This window comes from Erithacus rubecula (assembly GCF_903797595.1).
Source record: "Erithacus rubecula genome assembly, chromosome: 4".
In the NCBI taxonomy this organism is placed as follows: domain Eukaryota; kingdom Metazoa; phylum Chordata; class Aves; order Passeriformes; family Muscicapidae; genus Erithacus; species Erithacus rubecula.
This window is the reverse complement of record NC_136686.1, coordinates 61567557-61593740: the sequence shown is the minus strand read 5'-3', so window position 1 is coordinate 61593740 and position 26184 is coordinate 61567557. Positions and strand designations below refer to the sequence as shown.

General features: G+C 37.7%; 1 long non-coding RNA gene across 1 annotated transcript; it reads right to left on the bottom strand.

Annotated features, from left to right (window-relative positions):
• Positions 1–978: 978 nt before the first annotated feature.
• On the bottom strand, positions 979–26184 carry LOC306801688. The gene is made up of 3 exons (XR_013774161.1): positions 26153–26184; positions 3897–4099; positions 979–1566 (listed from the first exon to the last, which is right to left on the bottom strand). It is a non-coding gene; the product is annotated as an uncharacterized lncRNA (long non-coding RNA).

Sequence of the window (26184 nt, the reverse complement as noted above, 5' to 3'; positions counted from 1 at the left end):
GGAAAAGGGAGCAGGAAGAACATGAGTCAGGGCAATCCCAAGCACAAATACAGGCTTGGAGAATGGATTGAGAGTGAGATTTGGGGATGTTTGTTGATGAGCTCAGCACAGCCCAGCAATGTCTGTGACCCAGAAAAAACAACTCTGTCCTGGGCTGACACAGGGAGGGTGGCCAGCAGGTGGAGGGAGGGGATTCTCCCCTGCACTCTGTCCTTGTGACCCTGCCTGGAGGGCTGTGTCCAGCCTGGGAACCCCCACCATAAGGATGTGGATCTTCTGGACTGAGTCCAGAGGAGGGATGCTCAGAAGGGCTTTAGACTGAAAGAGGGTAGGTTTAGAATAGGTATTAGGGAGAAGTTCTTTCCTATGAGGGTGGTGAAGCACTGGAACAGGTTGCCCATACGGGGATGTTCATCTCTGGAAGTGTTCAGGGCCAATTTGGATGAGGCTTTGAGCAAGGTGATGAAGTGTGTGGCACCTCTGCCCATGGTGGGGAATTGAACTTAAAGATCTTACAGGTCTCTTCTGACCCACACAATTCTGTGAGTCTCTGAATTGTTTGGGATATAATTTTTGTACCACACTTGTAAAAGGAAAATAAATACTCCACTCATAAACCTTTGGCAAAGGTGGTTTCTTGAGAAATTGCAAATGCCTTTAACACTTTGGGAGTGTGCTTGGAGCTGGGAAGGCACCAGGACTCCCCTGACACTTCACAAAACACTCACACACTATTGGGCTTTGCAAGCAGATCCCTCAGAGCCTGACACATCCATTAAACTAGAAATTGTAAAGAGGCAGCCAAAGCTTTTAAATAAATTTTATTTTATTTTTAAATATATGTCCTAAATCACCACACAGCTGAAAATTTTACCTATCTAGCTTTTCATTCTTATATTCTTTCATGGATTTTATTCCAATGAAATAAAAGAAAGAAAAAGAAAAAAAGGAGAAGGAAGAAAATTATGCCTTAGTGCATAATACATGAACAGAACTTTTATACAATTCTGAAATATTAAAATTGAAGTTTATTATGTTCTATAATAATTACAATATTATATGACTGTATGAGAAATTTCCTAGAGAGATATTTGAAAAGAAGTCAGAACATGACTTTGTCACAGCTCTTACAATGCTCTATTTTTATGTGGTCCAAAATTATTTTTTTTTTTAACATGTTCTGCATTTCTCCACATTGTGCTCAGTCAGCCTCACCCTGTGCATTTTATAAAGCTCGAGGAGAAGAGACAGCTGGTTATGGCAGAGTCAGCTGGTGATGTTGACAAGCTCCCTGATACACTGAAAAAACAGGGAAAAACGGGTCATGCTGTAAACATCAAAGTTAATTCTCAGCAGAGGCTTGTGGGAATATGCAGGTCAATCACAGAGTGTTTATACAAAATGTCCTAGAGCACTAATATCTCCTCCACCTGGTCACAATTCCTTCTCCTCACATGGAATAGTGACAAAGATCCCTCCTGCCACCTCCCAGTCATTCCCTGATGCAGGAATGCTGCCCTGAAATGTTTACAAAGGGACCATAATATACACTCCTTCCTTATGCTTCTAAAAATAATAATAAAAAAAAGAAAATATCAGAAGTTTTTACTGAAGTCCACAGAAATATAGCCACAGTTGCAGAAGTTGACATGGCACCTTAAAGGCTGGATAGGAGCCTTACCAAGCTGCACTGCTAAGAAATTACTGACTAGATTCAAGCAAAGCCAATATTTTTCAATTTATAGACACATAAATTTCATAAAACAGAGTTGTGTTCCAAAAGTATTTCTACTTTGTGTCTGTTTTTCCAATATTATTCATTTTTAAAGGAGTTATTCAAGACTTTTTTGTCATACTCTCAAGATTCAAATGTTTTTCCAGTCCACAGAGCATAAAAACTACCACTGCTTCAAAAGTTGCTCATAAACTCATATTTTTAAAAAATACACATTAAAATGTTGCAACAAGAGATATTTTTTCATACCTTTTTGAAGTGCTTTTCCATTGACTTTTAGCAAGAAAAAATTTCTACATAAGCAATTAGAAATGAAAAGTAGTTATCTTGTCAGTTTTTGTAAGGTGCTCTGGGAAGAACTATCTTTTAGAGGATATGGGATTTTTACTGCAGAGGGAAAAAAATCTCAGAAAATTCCCCTACTAATACTTCTGAGATAATTTCTTTTCTGAAGCATATTTGTAAAAGATACTGCAGAATGGGTTGGAACAGAGAACTAATTGAACTGGGGTTTGGTCCATGCTTTATCTATTTCACTTTCCAGTAATTTCTCTGCAGAAAATACCCTAACAGACATTGCCTTTAGTCCTAATGCCCTGCAAAAATAGAGGAATGTGCTTACCTAGGAGTAAAACATATGGACTATAGGATAGGAAGAAATAGGGACATAACTCTGGCTCTTAACATGTGTTGGCTCCCCAGTAGCCATCAATATACTGATGTGGGTTTCTTTTGTGAAAGCAACAGCATCAGAAAATTAGTAGTTGTTTGGGGCATAACATGGACTACTGTTTCCAAATTTTGTAGCTTTTGGAAAATCTTATTCAGGGTCTAAATTTACAGTGCTTTTTCCTAACACAACTCCACACATTTGAACAACTCTGGCATTTTCTGATCTGGCTTTTACAGGTTGTTTCACAGATCTGCATACTCAGCTCCTACTTACTTAGCTGTATGCACAAGCAATTTGAACAGGCATTTTCTTTTGTCTCCTTCATAAAATATCCATCAAGCTTAGACATGCACTCCTGATCATTTTCCCCCTGAGGTTTTTTTCAGAGTTACTCCCTGATCTCCTTCCTGTCCCTGGTCTCTCATTTCCACTCTCCCTGTTGTTTCCAGCTGACACATTATCTGTTTCAGAAGCCATGAGCTGTAGGTTATTTCCACAGAGCAACAGCAGTTAGCCCTGGATTTCCCAAGCTGCCACAGCCAGTGACTGCAACACATTGCTTTGGCTCTCTCCTGCTTGCTTTTCCCACCTCCCTTTCCATAGATTTTCCCTCCAGCATCTGCCTTATTAGGCTGAGGGACAAAACCCACTAATATACTTGGGCCTCTGAGGAAGGCAAAACCCTCTGCATGCCCACCAGAGCTGGTCCAAGGCAAGTGAGGGCTGCTGGATACTAATTCTGTGTATCAGCAGAAACAGACAAAACTCTCAGAAATACTCTCAGTTCTTCAGAAGACATTATATGATAGATGACAAATCAAAACAGACCTAGTATGTTATTAGGATATAGACACGGGGCACATGCTCTGGGAAGACAAAGCTGTGCAACCTTGCACTTCTGCAGTCATCTGCTTTTGAACTACATCATATTTGATGAATTCAGTAAGAATTCATAAGGAATTTGAGGCATCAATCAGATAATCTAGAAGAAATAAAAGAAACAATCACAAAAAAACTTAGAATTGAGAACTTTTGTCTTCTAAAAAATAATTTGTCTGATACTTGGCTTGCTTCTTATTAAAAATGGCCTTGAGAAACTGATCTGAATTCTGCTTCAGGTAAAGAACAGTGCAAGTTTCAAAATCACAAAATGGCCATTTTAGGGACATATCTTGTATAGAAGGACATATGAGGAACAAAATAACTACATATAAATTTAATCTAGGTAGTTTATGTTCATGACACAACAGATGAAGCAGTATGAAACTATATTGGTGGGGTAGAAAGCTTATTTAAATACATTTGAATAACTTATTTCCTGATGTCTGGATAAAAATAGGACAGAGTGTGTGTGGGCTATATTACTGAGATACGTTCCCATTCAAAACAGACATATTTCATCAGTTTTTCCTTTCAATAATCCAATTGTCAGTTTTATAGTCCATAAAAAAATATGCAGAAGGGATAGGAAATGACTTTCATACATACCCTGACTGCTGAGTTGCTCTGTTTCATTACATTGCCCTGAAGATGACTGACAGCTCTGTAATCAACTTCAGACTGGATTTAGTGGTTCCACATCCCATTCTCTCATTAATTATTGAAGGCATTTTCCTCTGTTGCACGTCAGGTCACTGTATCCACCGTGCTGATATTTGCATCTCCTGAGCAGCAGAGGAGTTGTTGTTGAACTGGGAATCAGTCATCACATGCACACACAAGAAAAGATGAAGAAAAGTAACATAAAAGAACCACAGAAGTGTTTGCAAGAGCCTGGAGCAGCTCCACTGCCACCTGTGAGGTCTCGTGTTCAGAAACAAACCAGTCGCTTACAAGAGAGGCTCTTGTTTTGCAAATGCTTTTGGTTTTTATTCTAAATACAGAATAGTTTTTGGGTTTTGGTTTTGGTTTTGTTTTATACTGTTAATGGTGCTATTCACCCATTTCTTGTTGTCTGCTTAATTGGAGAGTGCAGAAAAAAAAGAAATATTCCTGAGAACCCTGCACATACAAATAGCATAAGAGTAAAATTAGTGCCCTCTAAATGCCATATATACTTTAGATTATATTTTTTCTGAAACATTCAATGGCTGCTAAAAAAATGCTCTGGTCAGAAATCTTTCTTGGAAGACTGGGTGACTGATCAATTAAATATACCTACAGAAATAGGTCAAGTACACATCATCTCATCCACTCTCTTCTGGGGCAGCTCTGGTTTGGTGTTAACTAAAACCTGGTGTCAAGTAAAACCTGATGTTAACTAAAACCTGGTACAGCCTTCTTTGCTTGGCTATAGGTGCCCAGGCAATATACAGCTCACAGAAACAGGTCACAAAATCACAGAATTGTTTGGGGTGCAAGGAACACTGCAGAACTCTCACTGCAAACCCCCTGGCACAGGGATGCCTTTCACTAGACCAGGCTGCTCCAAGCCCCATTCAGCCTCTCCCTCTTTAACTCTTCCAGGAATGGGGCAATCACAACTCCTCAGGGTAACCTGTACCAGTGCCTCGCCACCTCAGAGTAAAGAATTTCTTCTTTATAACTAATGTAAACCTAATCCATTTCAGTTTAAGCCATTCACCTTGTCCTATCAGCACAGCCCCTTGTCCAATGTCCCTCTCCAGCTCTCTTGGAGCCCCTTTAGGTGCTGGCAGGAGCCCTAAGGTCTCCCTGAATCCTTCTGCTCTCCAAGCTGAACATCCCCAGTTCCCTCAGCCTGTCTCCAGGAGAGATGCTCCAGCCCTCTGACCATCTTCATGTCCCCTGTCTGCACTTGCTCCACCAGGTCCAGCTCCTTCCTAGGCTGGGGTCCCAGAGCTGGAAGCAGCAGCTGCCTTTTTCTTAATTCACAGTATCATAGAATAGCATGTTTGGGCTGGATGATGCATGACAGGTAAATCATACACTGAAAATGTAGCATATACTTGCAGTTAGTTTTAAAAATAGTAGTCTAACTGACCTAGTCACCCATCTCCCAATTCCTAATCCACCTGCCTGCATTGACATGAGGATAATTTAAGGTTGCACCAACATCCTGCCTATGAAATAGAAAAACACCAATTTCTGGTCTCATGAGTGTGTTCCATGACCCACTGTCCATGCCTGGGAGAAGACAGAAATTTCATTTAAAAGATAATGCTGAAGTTTCAAAATCAACCTGCTTCTAAAAGAGAATAAAATTTAAAAACACTGATGAAACAAAAGTCAGGAGAAAATGTCTGCCTAAATGTTAGAAAGTTTGATTTTTAATTTTTTGTTTTAAATAAAATAATTACTTTAGAAAATAAAATAGAAGAAAGAATTGAAACATAAATTTCCAACCTGAAAAATTCTCAGCTATTAAGGATGCATCTCAAAAGTGGAGATTGTTGATACACACCTTCAGGGGCAGGACTGATGTCTAAACAACTAAACTGAACACACTGTAATGAACTATACTTGACAATACTTGGAAATATAAATTATTCATCTCTGGAAGATGAACAAACTGATTTTATTTTAAACTGGATTTTTTTTTTCATGTGTATGAGAATGGCTGAATTTGTGTATAAGCAAATACTGAGGGCATTGAAGAAACTGCAGAATTTGATTTATGTTTAATAAGTTGAATCAGTTGAAAAACACTTGCAGCAGGCTTTTGAACATAATAAAATAGTGTTATTAGAAAGGTACTATGTAGTGGGACTAAACGTGTGAACATAAAATTTATTCATGAGTTTAGCTGAAGTCAGAAATACCACAATTTCACTAACACTGAGAAGAAGAACAGGCTTTCTTAATGTTACAAACTGTGGAAAGCCAGCTATTATATGTGAAATAATTTCAATGCATCTTGCAGCACTAGCCAATACTGCTACTAAAGAAGGGATTGTTTTACATGTAAATAAGTTTTTAAGCACTTACAGTAGCAGACTCACAAACACAGGTCTCTATAATACTTATTCCAGGTGACATTTCTAGCCATTAAAATTGTTTCTCTTGAAATATGTATTAAATATTTTCTCATCCCAGAAACACAAATATTGAAGTTAATATCAAGAACAATTTTTAAAGTTTCTTCATATTCAGTATAATGTCAATAACTGCTTAAAAATGAGGTTAAGAGGGAATAAAATATCCATTTTCTTTCCCTCTCAAAAGAAACATTCTTACCAGGATAATATGCTACTGCTTTTGTGTTTCTTCACCACTTGACTTATAATTAAACAGAAGATTAACTTAGATATAATTACGTGATGGTGCAGAACAAACACAATAAATGAGAAAGCTTTGCTAATCTTACTCTCTCTTACTGCTGTTCCAATGATGACATTAAAGAAAAAAGCACCTAAAATGTTTTCAATTAGTTTTGTTGGATCTTAGACTAATTAGCACATGGGATATCTTCATGTCAAAATCATATTCTCTCCCTGAAAATCTTTACTAATTACTTTCTTAATAGATTTCATATACATTTAAAAACAGTGGCTTGTAGACAAAGGAATGTGGATTCTAATTGAACAGCTCCATGAAGGAAGTCATGAGGACAAGGCTGATGTTTGAAGACTAGGTAAGATTTGGCTTTTCGAAACAGAGGAAAGAAAAAGGGTTTTCGGAAGAATGCCTATTAGAAGACATCATTTTGTGTGGATTCTTTCCTCAGTAATAGTCAGAAATTTTCATTGAAGATTTCTGTGACAGCAAGTGGAATCCAGAAGTATCTGTGACATCACCTGTACTATGTCACCTTCAATATGAGAAAATCCTTCTGCTCAGGAGAAAAAAAAATTCTCTTCCATATCATCAGAACACATCACTGACAAACCATAATCTTCCCTATCATAAAGACAATGACTCTGCCAGCCCTTTCACTAATATTGAGAAACTCATCAAAAGTAGTAATAATATTCTCCTAATTTCCTATTTAAATGTAATTAAGGTCAGATTATACATAATAGCTCCTGTGCTAATATAATACTTTCAGTTTAAATAATCTTTTATTTATTTCTTCAGAATTGAGCATGTTTTCATTGAATGTTCTCTAGGAAGGCTGGAATTATCCCTTCCCAACTGTCTCAGGATCACATCTGTCATATTTAAAGATGCACCATGCTGATGGCCCATAGTCAACCTGTTTCCAGCTGATCCACTGATTGCTTTCCCCCTGTCTGTTATTTCCAGATTATAAGCACATAGCTGGAATCAGCTTTTTCTGTAAGCCTAAATGCATAACCTTGCATTTCACTTTGTTGCAGCTCATCCCTGTCCCACTGTTCAGCTTTCAATGTCATTTCAGCCTCCTTATAAAATATTCTAACAGCTGACTGGTGCCAAGGCTGAGTATTAAAATGTCACTAATAATGTTGTTATAAAGATTATTTTTTAATAGACAATTGCTGAAAATCACATTGTCAAACCTGATAGACTGATTTTCAACTCTCTGAATGTGCAGAATAGTAGAGGGTCTATAAGCATAAGCTTCACACAACTCCTGCCAAAAACCCAGCCTCTTTTTCTCTTTGAAATAGGACATTTATGGAGACTAGATTGAATTTTTGAGAATGCTGCTTTCCACACAGATTTCCAATACCCAGTTATGTGTGAAGCATATATGCACACACCTGTGTCTGTTCTTTCTGGTAAGCTCACAGCAGCCTGCATGTACCTATTTAGGGTGCCCATGTTTTGACACCCTAGGGGTCTTTCAGCCCCATGTCTCATTTCTACATTTCTGAATATAAACCAGAGAAAATTTTAAGTGGCTGAAAATAATTCAGTGTTTCTGTACTGGAATTAAAACTTGTTGGTGTTTTTTTGTTTTCTTATCTGTTATAATCCAAACCTCTTTTCCATAAGGCTGGCACACCTACAACTGTAGTTAAAGGAGAAAGAGGGAGAAGAGGGAGAACCATCATCCCTTTTCCCCATGAATAGAGGTAAATTTCTACATGCTGCCACAAGTAGAATCATTGGTTCAATAACATTCTACTTTTTCCTACCTCTACGTTCAGAACATTTAATAAAGTTGCCTGCAGAGAGAGGTTGTGGATCTGCTTCATCATCTGGAAATGAAAACTTTTAAGGTTTTAACCTCATTTCAATTCTGCATCTTCTTCAGATAACATTAAGAATGCACAAAGGAAAAGCAAAGTTGTCTTTGTGTAACAACATACAGATGAATAATCTGGTCCTCCAGGTGAATAGGATGCGAGACTCGGAATTTATCAACAGCAGTACTAGGAAAATGGCAGTTATTTATTTAAGGCAAATCTCTGCTTATAAGGATGAATTGTAGAAAATAAATGGCAATGAAACTGTTGCTGTCTGGAAACTGAAATGGGTGAAACAAAATTGCACAGATGAAACAAGTGGAACAAAACTAGCTTACATGACAGGCATAAATATCAATTCATCTGCCTGTGCAGGAAGCAGCATTTTCTTGGTCTCCCAGTGAGAAAAGTGTATTTTATCAGAAAGCATCAAACTGTTACCCAGATAATAATCAGTTAAGGTGTTTGACAAATCTGGGAAGCATCACTATTGTTATTTTCTGTATATGGTAGAGAGACCTGTAATGAACAAGGAAGTTATGGGTTCTTTAAACTGCAGTCATTAGTTCAGTCTTTGGGTCACCTTTTCTCATACTGAAGGCTAAAATAAAGCATAGAGAACTTCTCATTCTGAATAAGTCTGGAATTGTGACAGATCAGCTTTCTGTGTGTTTCTGAAGGAGGATGGAAGGTGAGATGGTGGGTACCAACTAGAGGTGGCATGTAGAATTAAGCTTAGACTTTTCTTTCCAACCTCTGGAGGAAAACAGACATTTACACACACAGTGTGCACAGCATACTTAATCTCATTCTAAAGGAATTTTCCAAATTTCTCAGATGAATCATGCATTATTTTGCATACTTCCTTTTATGGACTATTAAAGGTAGCTGTGGTAATAAACTCAGATATAAATTTTGAAGCTGCTGCAGGCTAAAATTAGTGAGCTGAAACACACCCAGGAAGACATATGTGCTCTCAAAGACCTAGAAATGCCCTATTTAAAACAAAACCAAAATAAAATCAGTGTTTATTTCCACTCAGACTTTTTAGTTATAGTATAAAACAAGGGTACCCATATCTTTTCAGTATCCTTGAAGCATTTTAAAAATACATGCTGTGAATATTTTAGTATGTTCATCTTCAGTGGAATAGTGAGTTCAGATTTCTTTTTCAAGTTTGACTGCTTTCCTCACCCTTACCACCCCTACAACTTTTCTAGTTATTTTCAAATAGCATTGCTTCTATCTTTAAATATATAAAAACCATGGAAACATAAATCTTGACAGGATCTTGAGGGTGCATGTATTAATCTGTCCCCTAGATATGAGATAAGATGGGCATATCTTAACCATTTCTGTCAGATGTTTTTCTGAAAACATTTTCTTAAAAATGTCCAGTGGGGTAGATTTTACAGCTTTTTTTGGGCAATCTGTTCCAGTACTTTACTCTCTGGTAATCTGAATGTTTTTCTTATTACACTTTTGCCAGTTAAACTAATTTGTTTTTCCCTTATCCCCTGTGGATGTAGAAAACAATTAATCATCACCTTTTTTATAATACAATTTAATGTATTAAAGATAGCCAACCTGTCTCTGTCTTTCCTTCTGTAGACAAAAAGAGACAAACTTTTTTCTCCTATTGTTCCTCCTTCAAACTTTCTGGGCTATGTCTATCTTTGACTACAGTGAAACTTAAAATTTTACAATGGAACGGTGGTAGGTGAACTTCAATCATTATTTCCCATATCTTACCTCTCACATGGTGCTAATGAATCCCAGAATGAGATTCACCAGTTTTGAATTATCATCATTCTGTTGACTTTCTTTCTCTTCAGAATGTACTATCATTCCCAGGTCTCATGTGGCACATTGCTGCCTTGTGAGTTTCCCCTCATTTTGTAGCTACACATATGATTTCTTCTTCAGGGTGCAGTGCCTTTTACTTCTCATTATTGAATTTCATCTTGTGAGATTTCATCTTATTTCCCGAGTTTCTCAAGATCATTTTGAATTTTAATGTTGCCTTGTAGGTTGCTTGTGATCTCCCTCCTGGCCCTGCTTGAATTCATCGGTGCCTCACAGATTAGAAAGGAAATTGATAATATTACTGAGCTAATCAGTGTGTGAAATGGAAAGTTTAAAGCAATGGTAGAGTGAAAAACATGGCTGGAATTAGCTGTGAATAAATGCCTTGTGTGTTGCTGCCAACTAGGAGATATCAACTCTTACATGATGCTTCTCCTGATACTGAATATTTTGAGAATATTTAGTAACTACTTAAGAAAATGATGATTTGCAAACAAAGTATAAATTTAAAGTCTTTAATTCCTTAATCTTATGCGTGTGTGCTGAGAACTTGTGTCAGTCTTCTACATGCCAAAACGATGGATCTGTCCCCACTGGTGATTATCCTATGACAGGAGACCCCTTGGGATGTGTGAAAATGTGTGCTGGTGTCACATCAAAGATAAAAAAAAAGCCAGTAACACATTGTCTAGGACAAAGCCATGCAGGTCAGAAAGTGACGAAGGTTGACTATTTCAGCAGGACAACATCTGAGACATGGACAGCATTGGTGGGAGGCAGACACACAACACAGCAATGTCTGCAGCCCAAGATCTGCACAGCACACCTCCCATATTTCATCAAGGACTGCACACAGACCCCAAGCTTTCCCATTTTAAGATGTGGAACCTGAACTGCAGTGCAGCTAGGAACACAGTTTCCATACAAGTTTAACATAAAGTAATCAGCTAAAGAGTGCATGTGGCCTGACAGGAGGAGATAACCAAAAAGAAAAAGGATATTAAAAAGGATAAAGAATGTATTAATTATATGTAAATCTGTAGATTACATCTTTTAATTTGGGAATTTTCTTCTGTATTGGGAACAGTGGGTCAGGGATTCTGGAGCTTCTGAGAGCCTGTAGTCAGACAACGGCTGTGAGATAGAAAACCTCAACAGATGCAGGCAATGGAAGGTGCAGCCAAAAATTATTAAAGAACCCTAAAAATCAATACATCTATTTTTGTATTCCTTTACTTATGTCATTAAAGGAAATACTGAACTTATCAGGAACCATCTTATAAGTGTATAGGAAATATACAGATACACCTGAAATATCTTCACAGCTTAGCAATGAATCACTAAGCCTGGTGTGAGGATGATGTTTTTTACTCTATCTCATACTTTCATACCAAATACTTAAGCAGCTCTTCTCTGCCTGTCAGAATTAAATCAAGAATAATTGTTCAATAACTTCTTTCATCTTCTAAAGGAAAGGATGGTCTTAATAAAATTTTAATTATATATTTCTGTTCTATCATATTATTTTTCAAAAAAATATGTGTAATTCAGGTTCTTCATTGCCACCCTGTGTAGCTTTTCTTGGTAATTGTTTCAAACTTTTCAATATTTCCCTCTTACTAGGCAGTCTGCAGCACATTTCATACATCTGTTTTTCTCCTTTTACACTTATTCAGAAAGACTATATGTCTTTCACCTTTTGCTATCATTTCTTCATGAATGAGAGCAAAAATAAACTCTTTCATACGTAGAAAAAAATCCATCTTAAATTTCCCTCAAATATTATTTTTGTGTAAATATTGCAGCTCAATGACTCACTCTAATGTGTATCTTCAATTATAACATGCAATTTTTCTGGTGTTTCAAAATTTCAATTTATTCCAATTTCCTCTTGTCATCTGGATATTCCTGTATAGATATCTCAACTGCTCACCAGGCAACTTTCATTTTCCTCTAGCTGTTTTCAGCTAGCTTCCAGGTTTTTAGCATCCTCATCAAATGGTTTGAAACAAACATTAGCAGGATGATTAATGGTGATTCTCTTAGGTACTCTTCCCTTTTTTTGTCAGCTGGACTTCCCCTTCTCATAGACCTTCCTCAATGAGCACTGGCAAGGAAGATCTGGGTCAGAAACTTTCTGTGACTTCCATATGAAAATCTTCCATGAGTAACTCTAAAATGTTCTTACCTGACAGTAAAAGCCTACACAATTGTACGGATTTGGGAGAGCAGACAGAAGCACCTCTTGTTATTCTGATATCTTCACCTTTGTTCTCAGAATTTTGTAGCTATTTCTAATGGTCTTAGGGTCACTAATACCAATGTGGATAAGCAGCTTTGAGTTGCACTGATGTTTTCAAGGTCTGTCCAAGATCCTGAAGGTCATCAAATTCAGGTGCTTGGGCATGTCACAGCAGGTTCTATTTGCAGTTAAAATAGTGAGAATAACAAGAAGATTAATTGCTTTCTGTGGAGGTATTACAGATTCATATCAATGTAATTGAGCTCATAATCTGGCCTGTTAACAGGTGAGTTCATTTATAAGGAGTGCTTTCATTGTTATTGCTCTTGCCACAGTGCTTTCAAAAAAAAAAAAAAAGTAGTGTTTGATCTACTTTCACATTTCAAATACATTAAAATATGCATAAAATAATATATTTCCTCCTAAAAGATATGCTTAGGTAATTTTTCTTCATCTCAAATAAAAAGATTGCTTCTCTCCATCTTCCTGTCAATATGCAATTAATAGGTGGAAATAAATGAATTCTCACAGATGCAAGTGCTGATATTGTTTAAGTATGGATGAGTCTCCTAGCACAGTGGTGAACACGGGTAAACTGCTTGATTTCTGCAACCAGGCTACACCTGGTACTGGATGCAGTTGGATGTCAAAACCTTGTGCCATGAAGCTATGCTGTGAAGGAAAAGCTTAAGTCATACAGTGCAAAGATTTTCAGCCTCTGTGACTTTTCTGCATCCACAGTCACATATGGATGCAATGCTGCACTGGAAATCCCTGGACTTTGCAGTTATTGGTTCAAAAAGAGAGGCAAACAAAAGTTAAAGCCTGTGTTAAACTTTAACTGTATCAGTAATATCATAACTTCAGAGAAAACTGTAATTTTACAAAATTGCAGCATTCAAAATCAAAACTGCTGACCCAGAGTGGAGTTATATGAGGGGTTCTTACCTGTGCCCATTCCCAGTCATTAGGGTCTTGACTACTGTGAACTGTACATGGAGTAAGCCCAAGAGTCCTGGGATGGATTTAGGTAAAATTATATCACCTTGAATTGAACCATCACTGAATTATCTCACTTTCACATCAAGGCTGCAGCAAACCACACAAATGTTGCTGTTCGTACAGAACAATAACACATAATATCAAACACAAAAGAAGGTTGTTCCCAGGTGCTGGAAAATATTTGCCTTAATTACTGTATTTTATGAAACCCCTTAAAAACTGATTGGTTTAATTGAAATTTGTGGAAATAACATACATTTGGCAGGGAAAAAGGATTGTTTTGTTTACTACCCCTGTTTTATCTACAATACCCACAATTACATAATCTATTGGTGAATGAATAATTCTTTTGTTGAGTACTAGAGAACAGAGAGTGTGCAGTTAAAACAAAACCAAATGCAAAAGTACTCTTTATTATGCATAAAGGTTTTTTAAAACTAAAATGTGTTTCTCCTATCCCCCCCCCCCACCAAAAGCACACTGCTAGCAATTTCACTTTATAGCACAGTGCATCAGAGATAAAGTCATTACGCAAAGAAGCAAATCTCCAGCTATAAAGACTTTAGATGATAGTGGTATCAAGACTAAACTATTTGCATAAGCTTGAATCTTGGCCAGCAGATGAAAAGTCTAACTCCAAGGTCACAAACCTTTTCAATGTGCCCAAGGGGAAACAGATAGCTTCAAGTCTTTCATAAATTAAGCAGTAAATCTCTTTAGAGCAGCAATTCTGAGGACAATTTTTCTTCTGGATTTTTGTACTTGGAAAGTTCATCCTTTGATTTCCTGTTTTCTCAATTTAGCAAAAAATTCCTTTACTTGTTGTATTAGGAAAAAAAATATAGTTAAAAATAAATGATGCACCTTTTATTTTATCCCAGCAAAGTGATTACATCCGGCATGTTCCAAATTTCTGTTTAAATATTTTAAAATATCCAGGTCAGAATAATTTTATCAAGATTTAAATTTTAATACAGGATATGAGAAGATGGAACCCTTAGTCCAAATAACTGCAGGAAACTGTAGATATGAGCAGTCTACTGCATTAATACAATGTAAGGTGGTAAATTCCACATGATAAAATTTCTCATTTATGTCTGTCGTTGCTCTACATGACCTACATGCTATTGAAGGCTCCTAGGCTTTATTGCAGTTACAGTATTTATATCATATTCTTTGGAAAATATTTGAAAAATACACTTTCTTCTTTCAAAAACCCTGTTTTGTACATCTGCATATTCTCTCACTCCCAGCTAGCACCTAACTGAATCCTTGCATAAAAATTTAGGAGTCCAGAAAAAGATTAGGAGCACAGATATTAATTGCATCTGATCTTGTATGCTATTGATATACTGTCTCAAATAGCAAAAAGAGATTTTGTGACATTTGAGGTGTCCTAGGATATTTCCTACAGCTGCTGCTCTAAAAGATGCTTCCGTAAGTCCCCATAACATTTTCAAAGACTGTGAAAATATTTCAGATACCATAATACTATGAGGGAGTTTTGCAGAAGATACCTTAGGTGGATTACTGATTTTGAAGTCTTACTTTAAAAGTCAAGGTTAAAAGGACTGCATTTTCTCTAAACCAGATACATTTGGCCAGTTCCATTTCCTAATAGGGTCCCCTCATTGTACTAAAGAGATCTTCTTTATCTATAACGAGATCCTAAGCACTTGAATCATACTTGGACAACTACAAAGAGACACTTAAATGTGTGTGACTTAATCTGAGTCTCACTCTAACTGCCAGATGCTGAGTTCAGTAAGGCTCTTGATTCTTTCTCCCACTAGTTTCAAAAGCCAGCTATTAAAATTTGATCAGTTTAAAAATACTGTATTTCAGTTTGGGACCAAAACCAACTGCATGGCTCAGTTTTAAGTGTGAAGATCCCCTATTATTAAATATTGAGTTAATATGTTCATTCATAAAGTGTTTTTAGAAACAGAATTTCTAGAAATGTAATAAAAATATTGGTGTTGTAGCTGTGACATTGTAGAACCAGATTTTCTAGGGAGGGTAACATTCTGCTTTAGACATGTCTTTCATGGCTAGAAAAATAGAAGCCCTGAGAACACCTGCCTTAATGTGTTTCTAGATGAAAAGCATTGTGACAACAATGTATAAGATGGTGTGGTTTGGGTGGTTTTGTTAACTTTGGTTTTTGTTTTTTTTTACGAAGTTCTGAGTAGAGAAATACTTGTGGTGCCTCCAAGGGCCATTTTTGCAACATAAGTCTAGAAATCTTGGTGGCTAAGAAAAATGTTTTGTTTGTTTTATCATCAAACTGTTTTTATAAACTGCTTGAGGTAATTTAACAACACATACTTTAGGAACATAATTTCTGGGTAGGCTTCACTGAGAGCATGTAAATACCATTTTTGAACTTGCCTTTAGCTCATTATGCATTTTAATGCAAATTTGCAATGGAAAAGGTTTTTTTTTTTTTCTTAATTAGGTTTATAGAACTTCAGTCTGATTTATACCTATCCTAAAATACATGACATAGCACCCAAGTGATTTAAACCAATCATTTGGTTCACTGTATAAACGCTGTACTTAGATGAGCTACCCACAGGAATTCCTCCATAAGAAGGAGCAGCTCATGGAGTTGAAGAAAAGCTGAGCTTGAGAGGCTTTAATGCATTCCTATTTATAAGTGCTATTTACATTATTATGGAGTCAGCTTTTGCAGTTTCTATGGTGTGATCCACTGCACTCTGGGAAACTGCAAAGGCAGGATTTCACCTCAAGCCCATATGCCCAAAGCTTTAGCCTTTCTCTGCAGCATGGCTAAAGAAACTTCAGCCCTCTCCTCCCCACCCTTCACCCTCTCAGTAGAGCAGAAGTTTTTCACTTCCTTTGTCCTTCTCTCTTTAGACAGGACTGCACTTATCCTCACTTACAGACATTTGCCCAGCAGCTAAATGAGGTGCCAGGTATGGAAATTTCCCAGTACCTTTCCCACAGCAGCAGCCTGTCTTCCTCTTCTGCCTTCCTTGCAACCATCCTGTTCATGACTCCTCCCATTATTCTCTTGTATCTGGAGCAATAATTTCCTTTGTGCCCTTAAATGCAAGGAAGGATGTGCAACCACTTCAGTCAAACACAATGTTCTACAAGAGAAGCAGATGAGGAGGAAGGGAACAGGGGATATGACAGCTGCCAGCTCTGTAGGAGTGACCACACATCCACTGCTGATAACAAGGTCACTGCTCACCAGCAGAAGCTGTCATCTCCCATTCTCCTGAGATTAGCTCAGCCAGTCAAGACCAAGGTGCCGACAACACCAAGGGAGTGGGTTCAATCCATTGTGGGCCATTCCAGTAAAAACTGGACTTGATGATTCTGGTGGATTGCTTCCAACTCTGAATGTTCTGTGATTATCACACCAGCAACAGCAGTAGTCAGACATTTCTGGATAGATGAAAAAGATCCAGGAGAATAATTTCTGTCCTATTTGGACAGAAACTGTTGTTGCAATATTCATTATCCTATGTTTTCCTATGCTTTCCTATGAAGGAGAAAGCTTTGGGATCTCCAGAAGCACTTTGCAGGCCAAGTCTACCACCTGTAGAGTGGTATTTGGATTGCACTTTCTTTCTGCTGTATGAGTTGCTCTAGAATGCTGTATGAGTTGCTTGCCCCCATTTTCTGTCTTGATTAATATCCAAATAAAGCATATCTGTATAGACAGAGATGGCTGAGTTAATGACAGCCACTGCCAGCTCCATGCTCAGGTACTTCATAAGGGATGACATTGTAGGAAGACTGACAAAAGCACAAGAACCAACTGGTAAAGAAGTGGTCTTTCTGAATACCTTAGGGAAGGAATAATTTCTTTGGTTTTCCCCTTAAGCAAACATTCTGTTAGCAGATACCAGATGCTCTTGTCACATTTACATGGGTGCATGGCAAGCCCCAGGGTGTCCAAGAATGGGATACATTCACAGAAGGAATGTGTCCTGCTCTTAGTCCTGCATTCTACCAGGTGTCCACTGAAGCTGCCTACTTAGCTATTTGTGTTTTACTGTATTTTTACTGACTGAAATAATTATGATCTGGCTATTGTCTGTGGCAGAACTGGTAGAGAGATATGTGTTTCCTGACTCTCATCTGCAGCTGCCACAGTCTCTTCCTCTTGTTACGTGTTGAGGTGATCCAAGACTGTTTGCTGTGATGAACACTGTCCACTTGACACCATGAATTGTCATTATCCATAGAAGCAAGAGATTGTATTGATCAGACATGGCTTCTGTGCCTCAAGTTGTAAAATCTGATTTATCACCTCACCCTTGACAATATCTTTCTTAAAATCCCTTGCCAGTCTGACATTTAATATCCTTTAAATGAAAGAGTGTTTAACCTGAAGAAGGTGCATTGAACCACAAATTTATGAGAGAGGCAAAACTGAAAATTGGAACGTGTGTGCTTGCTGACTGATTTCTTTCCAGTGTCTGGAGAAGTCAGTACTAAATGGCATCCACATAAAAATATATCTGCCTCATTGTTTTTCTGTTTGAGAAAACAGCTACAAATGAGCTCACAGGGCATGCTAAGGGGCTGTTCAATTTCTTATCCATATTACTTTTTAAAAGGAATTATTTCAGGGCAACACAGACTCTGGGTGAAACGTCATGAGCATGCTTTCTTCCTTCAGTAATGTATGCTCTCAGCTTCCTATTCTATCAATTATCACATCAGTTCTGAGACATCAAGCAGAAAAGGCTTTCCTGAGAGGATTTGGTTCAATTCATCAGCGTTCCTGCCAAGACATTCCAGGATTTTGTGATAACATTTATTCTAGTGTGTTTTCAGAGTGCAGTAGCCCAAACACTTTTGCTACAAAATACTCTGCATTTGTGATTTCATTAGGATTATGTCCCAAACCAGAAAAAAGAACACAACTTTTAGAATGTGAAAAGGTGAATTCTACTGACAGCAAATGTCAATACAAGTTTTACACGCTTGTGTATTTCATGGTTCCTAAAATACATCTGTTTCTATTTTTATGAACAGACCTTTCCTTTTAGCTTGACGAAAATGCAAAGCAGAACAATTAGTTTGAGATCTTCTCCCAGGTGACAATAAAATAATTTGGAGTTTGCTTTGCACTTTGGGCACATTCATTTCTTTGTTTCTGCAGCTGTGCCCAAGCAGGACAGCAGCCCTGTTACCTTCAAAGGACAGCAAGTGTTTATTGCAGCCCTTATCTCCAACCTGTGCTCTTCCAGAGAGTACAGGTGTAGCTGTCCCTTCCTAGACTGTAAAATGCAGTTTTTCTACTGCAGCCAGCCACCCTGTTAGAAATACTCCAAGTGCTATTTGTAGCAGAGAGGGGTGTTTATTTTCCAGCAAAAGTCAAATTTTTATAGACAAGTTTTCCTTACCCTGAAGACAGGTTTCTTACTTCCTATATAAATTAGTTATCATGCACAGTTCAGTTCTTCCAGGTATTTCTTTGAAATGGGTTGGAGGCATTTGGGGGTCTTTGCTGTTTTGTTTTCCCCCTACAGTCCATGTCCACTTCTTGGCCTCACTCCTGCACTTGCTCTGTACTGTGTTGTGCTTATCTCTAGGAATTAGAACAGGGATGTTGGTCTCAGAAAAGTGCTGCCCTATCTCCACATGGCCCTCTTCTCCAGCCACACATTGTTCTTTCCTACAGCATGTTATTATCATCAATCCTTGGTTATTATCAACAACCCCTGTTCATTATTACCTGCTGGCTCCAAAGCCATCCAAACATCAGTGTTTGAGGCATGTACATTAGCCCCCTTTCTTTTGGGATTCTACATCCCTACTGAAACTCCTGCAAGAGTTCTATTGGAACAGACAAGCCTCATTCCAAACCAGGGTTCCCCTGATGAGGAGAGAGTTTTGAGCTGGTTTACTCTTATTTCTCATGGAAATGCAGGACAGCCTGCAGAGAAGAGCCTGGCTTGGGAAGAGCAGAGAAGATTTTTAGCTTTTGAAGGCTATGGTAAAAGCAATCAGGTCCTCAAAGTGAAATGATTCAGTTATTCAGGTAGAGCTGTTCTCCTGGGTAACAAGCTGAACCAGTTCATTACCTGGTGGGCAGCACCAATTCACTGAGACAAGGCATTTCTATTTTTTATTCTAGATTGCACAAAGTAGAGAGCCACGTTAGCCACAAAAAGCTGAGTCCCAATTATTAAAATTTTACACTATTTAAACATTTAAAAAAAAAAAAAAAAACATTAGCATTCACTGGTTACACATTGCATAGCTTTTTCATTACTTAATATTCAAACCCGTTTGCTAGTTATACCTCTTGCAAGTCCACATGTGCAGTTCCTTCCTTCAGGGTCTGGGCTCTGGGTTAAATATGTGGCCAAAGAGCCAGTGGTCACAGTCTCCCACTGATGGAATAATCTTTCCCCCAATTACTGTTCAGTTCTGCTGACTGCACTCCATGTGGCTATTGTCCAGAAAACCCATTCATCTTGGGATTGTCTTATTTTTTCCTTAAAATAAAAGATTAGCCAAGGTTACAATGTGCACAGTGTAAATGCTTAATCCTAACTGTCCAGCTATAGCTACTGATTAACATCTAAAAAGAAATTGCAAAATTTGAGTCTAATCTTGATAGGCACAAATCTTAAAGGGCTTGATATCAGTGTCATTGAGATGCAGAGATCACAGGCCAGTTGAAATCCTTTACAATCATGTAAGTTGTCTCTTTTCCTCTAAGGTAGATCAAGACTATAAAAAGTTTAAGTGACTTTTTTGCCACTTGCTTTTTAATTAAGTACAAATTACTCCTGATTTCTACACTTTTGTTTTTAAAACATAAAAAGAAGTACCTATAAACACTTGACTGTGGAATATTTCATAGGCAATTCAGGCTGGCTAGAATGCACTGTTAGGATATATTTTGTGCTGAGCACTGTTTCTGGTGTATTTTTGTCATCAAAATTGCAAGTGCTGTCTCTGTGATCATTATCACAATTTAGGCAAAGCGATCTCTAAGTTAATCTTCCAGATAACTCTTCAGATAAGAAAACAATTCAAAATAAAGATGAGAGAGAAAAGATAAATAGCACACCAAACCACAAGTTGACGCAAAAGGTTTATTACATTCCCAGGGCTGCAGGTGCCGCAGGGATTTTCTCTCAGCCACAGCCTCCTGGAGAAGGTTTGTGCTGAGCCCCCCTTTAGCTGTGGGGACACCAGGAATAGCTGGTGGCACTGGGGGAACACCCAGCTTGCTGTACTGGGTGACTCCCACTATGGCCCCAGCTGCTTCTTCATGTGCAGCAACACAACAGACTGCAGCTGCAGGTGCTTACCCTAAATACTCATTTCCTCCCTTTTTTAACTCCAGAGGACACCGTTCTCTGCTGCTTTCACATGGAGACTGGGTTTTCCCAGCTTCCCCCAACTGCTCCAAAAAGCTCCTAGCTGTCACCAGTTCAGCTTCTTTCAGATGCTGCAGAACTGTGCCCCCTCAATCTGGACACCCATGGCTCCTGACTTTTCTAAGAGCAGCCTTCTTTCTGCTTTTCCTGACACCTGACATGATGGTTCACCTGCCCTAATAAGACTTTTTAAACTATTGTATTCTTCAGTTAGGGATCCTTCAGTTGCCTAGAGAAAGATAAATCTTCTTCATTCAACATCTGAATGATTCTACCTCAAACATGCTTCAGCAGCCTGGCTCTGGCAGACATTTCTTTTGTTCAAACGCCTTCAGTTAGCAAAAACCCATCAAACAAATAAGCAACTAAACCAAAACTCTTTCATGTTACCTAGTATGAATCAAAGCAATAGATTATTATTATTATTATCATTATTATCATTATTATTATTATTATTAGACATGCATTACTCAGATTCATAAAGAATAAAGCACAAACAGAAAAACATTTACTTAACGAGGGAATGAAAGCCGACAGGGCTCTTTAAGTGCCACAAACGTCAACAATCTTAACAACAACCTTAAATTGTTAAACTGAAGGGAAAACACATTTGAATGATGATACCAGCTAAGAATTTACATCCACAGAATTCTGACAGCCCTAGAAAACAAGGCATAGTCCCATAGGAGAAAGGTCATCCTTAAAACACACACCTTACAAGCCACACAGTTTCTGCTAAAGGAAACGAGCTCAGGTGTTACCCCCTGGAAGGTCTAGAAAAGAGTAATTATAATGAGAAAAGGTGAAAGGCAGCTGAAGTATTTTATTCTGGAAGGAGGGGTGGAATGCGACAGTGACTATGGAACCATGAATGGGATGGAATGATAGGGAATGCTGAGTGGTTGTCTGTTTTTGTCATAAAATGAGACATCCATTAAAACAACCAGGTAGAAGATTTGTGGAATGCATTTGATCCAGATTAGGTGAGGTGCCACTTTTAAGTTTTGCAGATTTTACTGGTGAGTTTCACTAGGGCACAACACCACTGCATTTGCAATAATTTCAGAATCATAGACCATCCTGAGTTGGAAGGAACCTATAAGGATCATCAAATCTGTCTCATAGTCCTGCACAGGACAGCCCCAAAATTCATTCCATAGGTCTGAGACTATTGTCCAAATGCTGCCTGGACTCTGCCAGGCTCGATGCCATGACTGCTTCCCCAGGAGCCCTGTTCTTCACCCTCTGCATAAAGAGCCATTTCCAAATCTAAACTTCCCCTGACACAACTTCATGCCATTTCCTCAGGTCCTGTCACTGCTCACCAGGGAAACCAGTTTTTCCTTAAGTTTGTGATATTGGTCACTTCTGAGACAAATACTGTGCTGGGGGATTCCTGACTAGGAAACCCTTTTTTGCAAAAGGCAGAGAATAACACAAAAATGAAATATGGAAGATATAGGAGATGAATGGAGAAAATCCTTAAGTAATTATTGCATCACAATCAGGGAATTAACAGATCACTAGAGGTAATGCAATAAACATGTGGATGCTTAAATATTATGTCATAGAGAAACTTAGCAAAGGACAGGAAAAAAACCTTCAGAAGTGCCAGGAGGATCAAATCCTAGTTTGCTACTTTAAATGCAACTTCTTTGCACCACTAGTTTTCAGCTCATTATTAACTACTACTATTCAAGAAGCAGGAGACTTTGAAGTATGGACAGTGGAAACCTAAATGTTCTAAGCATGTTTATATTTTTCTCACAGGGAACAACATACCCATGAAAATCATTGTCCAAAATAGCCGAGCTCAAACAAGGACTGGACAATCATGTGGATAATGAGAACTAAATGACCTGAGATGGTGGTAAGACAACCAGTAATGGAAAATGTTATCAAGGAATTTTCCTCACGGGCCTTCTTTTATCTCTCTTTGAAACACATGAAAAGTGCTACTGGCTGAGAAAAAATATTCACCTGGCCCAGTATGACAATTCCTAAGTTCCTAGTAGTCATAAAGATAACACTTTATGAGAGTTTTATCGACCCAATGTGTGGCTTGTTTTTCAAGCCTTCCCTTGCTTTTATTGTCCCTGACAATGTAGCTTTTTTTTTTTTTTTTTTTTTTTTTTTTTTTTTTTTTTTTTTACAAAATCTAAGTGAAAGATGAGAAATTCACACATCTGACGTGTTCTTCACACTCTTTCAACTTCGTAGCTTTTTCTTTTCTGAACAATGCCAGTATGAGCATCTTTAGGTGGAAGATTTTAATGCATGTTCTGATTTCAGTCACTCAGCAAGAACACAAAAACTTCTACATGAACATGACTATAATTAATAGAAGAACAACAGGATATTTAAACCTAGGGTTCGATTCTTCATATATTCTTTCTTTTCTGTCAGCTTCACAGCATTATTCTTTTCCTTTTCTTCCTTTATTTCTCTCTACATTTATGCTCATTTTGAGTATTTAATCCTTATTCTCAATTACTTAGGTTTACATTTGCCTTTTGTAAACTTCGCTTTAGTGACAGTAGAGGAGTTACTCATTCTGCTCGTGGGGCTGGCAGAGCTGTAGTGCAGCTTTTTCCACTCTGTCCTTTTCATGCACTTCTGATTGTAAGCCCAGTTTCTAAGAATTGGCTTTGTTAGCCATCTATTTGGTCAACTCAGGTTTAAACTCCTTTCATGAGCTCAAACATGTTCTACAGGGAATCATTAATTGTGCATCAAAGACATCCACAGTTTCTTGCTTCCTTAAAGCTTTGTTCCTTACTGGATGTAATTAAATTCCTTGAAAAATAGCAAAGTCAAAGAGAATTAGAAATAGTTCAAAACAGGCAAGTCTCTGATTTTACACATGCAAACCACCCTGGTGCTTTGCTCAGGAGAAGGAAAGGAAGGACTGCAGTTCAAACAGAGACAACAGATAAAATGAGCAAAGAACAAGAACAGTCTGAGTGCATCCATTAATTGGCATCTCTCATTTTTTCAACCCAGTACAAGGTTTTTAATTCTGGATATGTTTATAGTTTATCATTTATCACAATCATCATTTTTTTTATATCATATACACATTAGAACAGCAGAGCCTGAATTAAGCTTCTGATGTGTATCTGCCTCCCAGCAGAGAGATAAGCAGAGTATTTCTGCTCCTTGATAAGTAGATTGGGAGTCAACACAATGTGATGCCAATGTGAACTCAAAAGTCAGACCGAGGCCAGACACTGCCATATGTTATAAACCTACATTATGCCATAGCTGGAAGAATTGTCAGAAATGTAATTGCTAAAAATTATTAATGAATAACTGCTGGGTTATACCTATTTCTGATGCAGATGCTGTTTGCAGTGGAAGATAGCCAGAGATGGAAAACCAAATTCAGAGGGGAGAATAAATATGTCTTCTTTGATGTGCTACACCTGCCCAGTCCTTAAAAGGAAAAGATTCATTGCAATTTAAAGATTGATTCTCAGGAAAATGTAAATAAGCAGTAAAGGTCTTTTCCCTTAGCTTTCCAATCTCAATGATTTATTGCTAAAACCTTATCCATTTTCCAGAGTGACTTAATTGTTCTCTTTTTGATATGTACTTGGAAAGATATCTTTAAAAGAAACTTGCAACTTCCAAGAAACTTTCTCTTAGTAATAACATAAGAAGTAGAAACTACAGTGAATAAATAAAAGGAATCAAATAAATATTTTAAGTGTTGTTGCTGAACAGATGTGATGATTTCCTGCAGATGGGAAAACAGGCACAAATTTTGAGTTATCTTTTGACAGTCAGTGTTTCTGTTGTGGGCTGGTTTGTGACTGGAGGAATGAATGTCTAGGTGAGAAATAAGGAAAACATGATTGCCTTGAATATGCACACATTCAGATCCTGAAGAAGGTCCTTGAATCATCAGTCTGAAGGGTCTGCATGAAGGATGCAGTTTCTATCTGATGTTTTGTGCCTGCCTTGAGTCAACACAGTACATGCTGTCAGGTGGTTTTGATATCAATCAGTAAAGAACAGGAAACCACATCATGTTCCCAAGAAGAAAAAGAAACTGAGTAAATCAGATTTAAGAATTACATTAGGTTCTGGACTTTGCTTAGCTGGTAGAAACTCCATTTTACTCTATAGTGGGCTTTCATTCCCAGACCTCATTTGGCTCATATTAGCACAATCTCTGTAATGCAAAATAGTGTGGCTGGGCATTCCCTGGTTAGTTTATTTGGGGGGGGTTTGTTTGTTTGGGGGTTTTGTTTGTTTCATTGTACTGGGCATGCATCTGCAATAATAACATTTTCCTGTATCACTCTTTTCTCCTGGTGATCAATTTTTTCCTATTAATTGTGATAATTTTTTTAGCTGGTGCTTCTCCTCTTACTGTCTCTGTATGCAGCTCTTCCCTAACTGCCTCTAATGTTACTAATTTCATTTCTTGTCTTGATAGGAAAAAATGATCGTATAAACAATGCAAGCTGCTCCTAAAAACTTAAAGAAATTACACCTGTGTCCATAGATAACAGTCCCATTTAACAAAATTCCTTGACTGTGGATGTTAGCAATTGAACAGTGAACTTCAAGGAGCACAGTACAAGTAGGAAATGATATTTTAAAAAGAATTATTTTTAAAATTTTAAATGTCCTTTAAAAAAACATTGGGCCTCTTTTGTGGTTATGATTATTATTTTTTATATTAACTCATAAATAATTAGAAAATTAACATTTCATTAAATTCTGCAGGGCAATATCCTTTGCCTGTAGGAGTTGATTTTGCTTAGTAATCACAGTGACAATGCCATTTATGCATATTCATGTTGCCTAATTCATGTGGGTGTAGCTTTAAAACCATAAACTATTCACACCAACTGCTTCAGGAACAGAGTGAAACATAAAAGAAATCCAGTTTTTAGCATCTCCCAAGGTAAAAGGCAACTATCACTTTACCTGTGCTTTGCAGTTGTTCAAGGTAACACCTGACATGTTTAGAAATTACTCAATAATTTAGTGGTGGTTGTGGTGGTGTTTCAAACACACAGAATCCTAAACTCAGTGGTCACTAACTTGTGGTATAAAGGGATGCAATTAAATTATTCACCTGCACAATCTGTAAATGCTGTCTGGAAACTCACACACAAAGGAAGCATACAAGGGTGGAAGCAGGATGAAGTGAGCAAAGTTAAAGCCCAAACCAAATCAATCTGGCCAGGGATATAAGAGACAGCAAGAAGGGATTCCATAAGTGCATAGATGATAAAAGTTGATTAAAGGTGTAGAACATCTCACCTGTGAGGAAAGGCTGAGAGAGCTGGACTGTT